Source organism: Urocitellus parryii, chromosome 12, assembly GCF_045843805.1.
Source record: "Urocitellus parryii isolate mUroPar1 chromosome 12, mUroPar1.hap1, whole genome shotgun sequence".
In the NCBI taxonomy this organism is placed as follows: Eukaryota; Metazoa; Chordata; class Mammalia; order Rodentia; family Sciuridae; genus Urocitellus; species Urocitellus parryii.
Window position 1 is genome coordinate 92246778 of NC_135542.1, and position 6334 is coordinate 92253111.

General features: G+C 43.3%; 1 pseudogene; it reads left to right on the top strand.

Annotated features, from left to right (window-relative positions):
- Nucleotides 1-506: 506 nt before the first annotated feature.
- Nucleotides 507-3961, top strand: LOC113178321 (uncharacterized protein C2orf78 pseudogene; annotated as a pseudogene).
- The last annotated feature ends 2373 nt before the right edge of the window (nt 3962-6334 follow it).

Here is a 6334-nt window from a genome sequence, read left to right on the forward strand (position 1 = left end):
CTATTTCCCTGATTTGTGATCTTTGTCTAGAGCACAGAGTCTGAGCAAGGCAGTAATTTTCTATGACCTGGTACTGATACTGAACAAATCAATCTTACTTCTCTGACCCTCTGTTTCCTCACTTAACAAACTGTTAATGTTAAGTGTTCTCAGAGTTCTCAAAGGCTTCTGCTCTAGGGCATATTCATAAGTTAATACTATGGCCCACTCAAAGGAAAGAGAGGGCAGAGAGAAGGATGCTTTTAGGTAATAATGAATGAAGCAGATCACTTGAGTCAACTGTGTCCAATTGGACAGAAAGACAGTTGACCACAAGAGTACCAAACTGCTCCCACACTTGCAGCCATCCTAAATGGTTTGATTTGGGGTATCTCAATGATTTCTGGTATTGGAGGCTTCCTGACTGCCACAACCTCAGGATGATATTCGTCCTCCGATATTGTAGGAATCTCTCAGTCTCATGATATTTTCACCACCCTCTTTCTTCCTACAAAAATTCCCAAAATTCTTTTTTACATGGAACTGCACATTCTCTGTAGCTCTCTCTTCCTGTGGTGACCAATAGAGCTTCCCTGACAGGAAGTGTCTGCAACTTCTCCAGAGCCTCTGCTCCAGCTGCCACGTCAGCATGGTTACTTCTCGAAATCTGTGGCACCTCCTTCCAGCCACTCATGGGCAGTGCCTCCCTTTATCAACATGCTAGCACAGCCACGGTGTCTGGGGTTACTGGCCAGAACCAGATTCCCATGGCATCTGCCTCCTATCCAAGTATTTCTGAGTGGTATATCCCAGAAAGTACTGAAAAGAATTCATCTTCACTATGGGACTTTAATCTGACTCTCACTGACCAGGACACAGCAGGTTCTTCCATATCTATGACATCCCAATATGACAAAATTTCCAAACCAATGTCAGGGGCTGTGTGCATCCAACATTATATGCCAAGCTTGTTCAGAAGACACCATCTCAGATACCAAATCAGGCACATAGTCTCTCACTTCTCTACCAAGAAGGAAGCCAGTATAATCACAACGCTCTGGGGACTCTGCTCTGTGGAGAACACGGCCCCTCTGTGAAATCCTATGGCTCTGTGCCATATGCAGGAAGTAGTGCCGCTGCCCCTCAACAAGAAATGGTGATAGTGCTGAAGGAAGTTTAGCCCACAAATGTCCTACCATCAGTCTCTAACCCTGGGGTCTACTGCTCGGTGTTCACTCAACCTATTACAGATAAAAAATTTTAAGGTCAGTATAATTAGCAAGAAGGGGAAGGATTAAGATTACCTTTCAACTGAGGGTCCAGATTTCAGCTGGTAGCTGTGGTCCACAGACCTGTAGTATTTAAGTCCCAAAATTTTATCCACCATACTTGTTTAGCATTCCACATTGTAAGACTATGTAAACAAGAATGCAGGACACCATAATGGCCATCCAGGATGCATTTAAGAGACCTCCAGGACATTGAAGGAGGCTATTTTCACAATTTTTGCAGATCAGTCCCCCTATACCAAAACATTATAAATTTATTTCCCACATTTTTACTTTGATCTCTTGGGAAGATACTGCATAATATACAAGGGAGTGACAGTATAATTTTTCCTTAATTTGCTGCAGGACTTAAACTTTGTATGCAGTCATGCTGTCGAAAACAGGGGTCTAAAAATCGGTCCTTTCACATATATTTCATGAGCAACAGCTTAACACTCTCCTAGTTCATGGTATTAAGTGTTCTTACATTCTGGGGAGAGTAGAGAGAATTGAGAGGCCCATGTATAAGAATGAGAGACTTCCTAAAACAGTTTTTGTGCATTTCCCAGAGAGTAGGCAAGAGCTCCTCCACTGAGTCATGCAGCCATGATGACGTGTCAGCCCAAAACTGTGTCAACAACTGATTACCTGTAACTAAAAGGCACCTCCTAAAGAGACCAGTCTGCAGTCCTTAAAAAGAGCTAATAGAAATGCCTTATCCACAGTCCAGAGGTTCCCTGATTAGTATGTTGCTGGGCAGGGGGAATATCCTACTTACCATCATGCTTGATTGCTTCCTTTGCTGTGATGGAAAATTCCCTAGGGATGGAGGCTTCCTTGGGATTGCAACCTCCAAGTCAGACATTTTGTCTTCCACAGCCTCCAGAATTCCCATACTCCTGCAATAACAAAAATAGCCAAATAGTTGAGAAAAACTCAAACTGGACTTGGGGACATTTCCACAATAACTCCAGTCCAGAGTTCTACTGATTTCTTGGCATTGCCTCCAAATCAAAGCAAGGAACAAACAGAGATTAAGAACTTGTGTGAGATTAACACCATGCTCTCAGAGCCACTGAATGCCTACCAGATTGCCATGGAGAACCAGGATCCTCCACTACTCCCTTTAGACATCCCTGAAAGCCACCAGCTTATGGCCTACATTGGTCCTCTGGACCAAGAGGAGAAGCCACATTCTAAAAATATCCATCTGGGAAAAAACACCCTGAGTCTTGAGGACCAAGGCACAATTGAAAATGGGATTGAATTTAGCAGTGGTTTTGCAGACCTCAGTGCACTGCTGGGGGATATTTAACTTCCTGAGCTTTTCAATTCCTTGAAAGACTTTGACCAACCTGAAAGTCACACAATAACAAAATCCAATGACACCAGAGCCATCATGGTGAATCAGGGGCAGGAATTCAAAAGTGCCTTAAATGGTCCTAGTGAGCCAGTGAGGAAGAACAAATGTAAAGACTCAGAGTCTCCTGATGGAACTCCTCAGGCCAAAATGCAGCTAAGGGACCTAGAGTGCACATTAGGAGGAGAAGTTGCTCACAAGGATGCAAACAGTAGTAGGGCCCCTGTGCACACAGCCAAGCACTCTATCAGCAAAGCTCAGAAAGTTGCATCCAGCAGGAGCAGCAAGGCTAAGGGCCATGGGCAGGAAAAGACCAAGAGGACCAGAATAAACAACTCTAGGAAAGCTGAGTAGAAGAAGCAGCCAGGCAATAAAGTCAAGGAAGAAGAGAAGCAAACCGTGCCCAAGATGAAGCGGAAGAGGAGCCAACCTGAGCTTTGCCAAGAGACCTTTAAAAAGCCTCGGAGCTGTCTCGGCATGCACATGCTGGAGTCAGTGTAGGTTTTCCATGCAGTAGGGAAAAAGAATGATAAGAAAAGTGGGCTCTCTTCCTCCCAGGACCTAGGAAACTCAGGCAGTAACCAAGACCCCCGTCCATGCCCAGCTATGAAACAATGGCTCATGATTAAGGGTCCTGAGAAATCACAAGTCAAATACCAGAACCCAGATATCAGTGCTGAAGGAGAGGGTCCCGCTCCATCCATTTATGAGCCTCCACCACCTGGGAAGGTAAAATTGGTACCTTTGCCTTTTCTGACCCTGGAGAAACCTCCACCTTGACCAGTAATCAATAGGAGGCCACAGTCTCTGGCTTCTCAAAGACCCACTGGGGCTTACCCTGCCCAGCCTGGTCCCGCTAGCCCAGCTCACCCCATGGCAGTCAACCAATCCCAACCAGTTACTGCCAACCCATCTTGGATGCGTCCTGCCAAGCCAGCTCACTCCGTTTTGACTCATGCCAGTCAAACTGGTGTGACCGCTTCTACCCACCTACTGTTTCTTGGTCTGCTTCTTCTGGACCTGCACCTCACAAAACATCATCTTGCACCTCTCTCCAGTGGCAACCCGTTCCCAGGGTTCGGACCAAGCCCCAGTCACAATCACCCAAGCCTCAAAGCCAATATCTACTCTAAGACTTTGCCTTACAACCAATTCCATGGCGGAAGCCCAATGTTACTGGGCAACTAGTATCAACTCCCATCACCAAACAGCAGAGGCCAGAGCGGGAAGCCATGAAGAAGAAGGCTCAACAAGAGCGTGAGAATGCTGCCAAGTATACTGCTTTGGGGAGAGTGCAGTGTTTCATTGAGAGGGAGAGATGGAGATTTCTCGCTACTACAGCTATACAATGTAAGAGCTATTAAGATTGGTGGTACCTCTTAGGGACCAAATAGTTTCCCACATGTATATAGATAGAGAGATACACATTTATTTATTCTCATAAACATTCAATGTTTAATAAAATAAAATTAATAATGTAATATAATAATATAAGTAATACATAATAAAGAGGCCTTCTGGTACCACTGAGAATTGATAGAAATTAAAGAGGCCTTTGGGTACTACATAGGTACCAAACATGTACATATACACATAGATAGAGAGATACAAATTCATTCATTTAGACACTGCTCAAAATGTAATAAAGTTGAGTTAAAAAAAATGCTATAGGATTGGTTAATAGGTAAGTAATAAAGAGGCTTTCTGGGACCAATTTAGTACCAAATAGTTGTCCACATATATTGAGAGAGAGGTACATAGATACAAAATTATTCACTTATACATTTTTAAGACTTAATGTAGTTGAATTAAGAAAAGTAATAGAATTGAGAGGTAAGTAATAAAGAGCATTTCTGGCACCACTTGGGCACCCCATAATGTTCCACATATATATAGAAAGAAATTTCTTAAAATAGGTAGTTATGTAGGTACAAATTTATTTATTAATATTTGAATATTAATAAATATTCAAAATTTAGATGAAGTACCGTGGGATCCGACATGGCGACGAGCAAGGAGAGATCAAGTCTCTGACTTCTTTAGCTGCGCGGGCATAGGGAGTTGTAAACTGTTTAAATGCTGTTTACTCAGGATCACTAGTCAATGCTGAGCTGACGTGGATCTGGGGCGAACAGTCTAGGCCTCTCAGAACACACACCGAGCACAGATCGGCTGCATTCAAGCTCCCGTTCTCTTCCTTCTTGCAGCCAAACTGCTGGGACTCAGCACTAAAGACCCCGCTGAAATAACTGGTCGGCCCTTCTGAACTTACGGAGGTAAAAGCCAACCAAGCCTCCATAGGCAGTGGCCACAGGATTGAAACCGGGCTTGGGAGAGACAGTCAGGACCCACCTGTTGCATTGGTCACCCAGCAAAGGGAACGAACTGTCACTATTTGCATGGTATACCACCATGGCAGAGAACTGACGTCACCATAATGCAGCGGAGGAGATAACTTCATTGAAACCAGCGGCGACAGGTGTGTGATCCCCAAGCCATCCCTCTCCACACAGCGGGGAAACCTTAAGGGCCCCTCCCAGCTCTCCTGTAAGGGCCCCTCCCAGCTCTCCCGTGAGCACTATATCCAGACTGAGTGAATCAGGAGTGGCATGGGACTCCCGGCTAAAGCTCCCACCAGTGCTGATAACTGAGGGTCTCTTGCACAAGCTACAAGGGGCGTGGCTATCGAAGGGAAAGCAAATTCACTGGGGGATCTCAGCCCCAAGCTCTACAAACTTAGGGTCTCAGGGAATGGCAAAAACAGGGAGAGTGTGCTCAGGCGCTCATGAAAACAGGGCTCCCAGGAGCAGCAGACCTGGCATGTAGCCAGTATTGTGGTGAGCGTCACCGGTGAGCGGGGCCTGGCTTGAGGAAAAGTGGGGAAGTGACTAGACAGAAGAGAAGGCCCTAGGCACTCAGGATTGGAGACTCACCAAGTCTGGGAGGAAGAGCTGCTGCACAGTGATTGGTTCCCACCTATTGAGAGGAGAAGCTTGGCCCAGTGGGCACAGCTCCACATAATGGAAGAGAAGTTAATTAAACTCTAAGACTGCATTTATTAATTTTTTTCATTTTCATTTTTTGTTGTTGTTTTTTAATTTTTTTCTACTTTTTTTAGTTTTTTAAGTTTATTATTATTATTTTTCTAAATTTTCATTTTCATTTTTTTATTATTATTTTTAAGAAAAATTTTTTTTTCTATTTGCTATTTTTTTCTTTTGTCTTTTCTTTTCAATTTTCTTATTCCCCCTTCCTTGAATACTACCTGCTAACTCTCATTGTGTTTAGTGACCTCTTCCCTTCCCTTCTAATATCTTTCCTCCCAAGCATCAAGTAAATTTATAAGAGTAAACAGTAACTCAGCAGTAAAACAGAACAAGAAGTAACATGAGCAGCATGAAAACACAAGGAAGAAAAGGAGTACAAACAATGCAGGACAGCCAAAATATTCAGGAGGACCTAGAGTCATCAGAAAAATGGTCATATAAAGAACTCAAGGAATACCTTAGAAAGATGGAATGGAACCTTAAAGAGGAAACGAGACAGCAAATTCAAACACTGAAAGAACACATTAAAAATGAATTACATAAACAGATAAAAGAAGAAATAAAGCATCTTTATTAGGAGATAGAGATAATAAAAAAATCAAACAATAATTCTAGAAATTAAGGAAATTATAAACCAAATTAAAAACTCAAATGAGATTATCACTAACAGAGTGGAGCAA